We start from the raw sequence: 220 nt of genomic DNA, 5'->3' as shown, positions 1-220 counted from the left end.
GGTTCGGTTCGGTTCGATACTTTGGTGTCACGGGTCGATATTTTTTCGATACAAAAAAATGTTCATGCCTTTTTAATTTGTCATTTATTAAAATTATGAATATATATTTTAACTCAAAAGTACAGTTTTAAATTTAATGTTGCTGAAACAACAAAAATATAATAAAACAAATAAATCTATCTGATCGAGGAATCACTCATCTTTGGAAAAGAGAGTTCAA

The sequence above is a fragment of the Pundamilia nyererei genome, unplaced genomic scaffold (assembly GCF_000239375.1).
Source record: "Pundamilia nyererei isolate P.nyererei 1_Seehausen unplaced genomic scaffold, PunNye1.0 scaffold00013, whole genome shotgun sequence".
Lineage (NCBI taxonomy): Eukaryota > Metazoa > Chordata > Actinopteri > Cichliformes > Cichlidae > Pundamilia > Pundamilia nyererei.
This window is presented reverse-complemented; position numbering follows the sequence as displayed.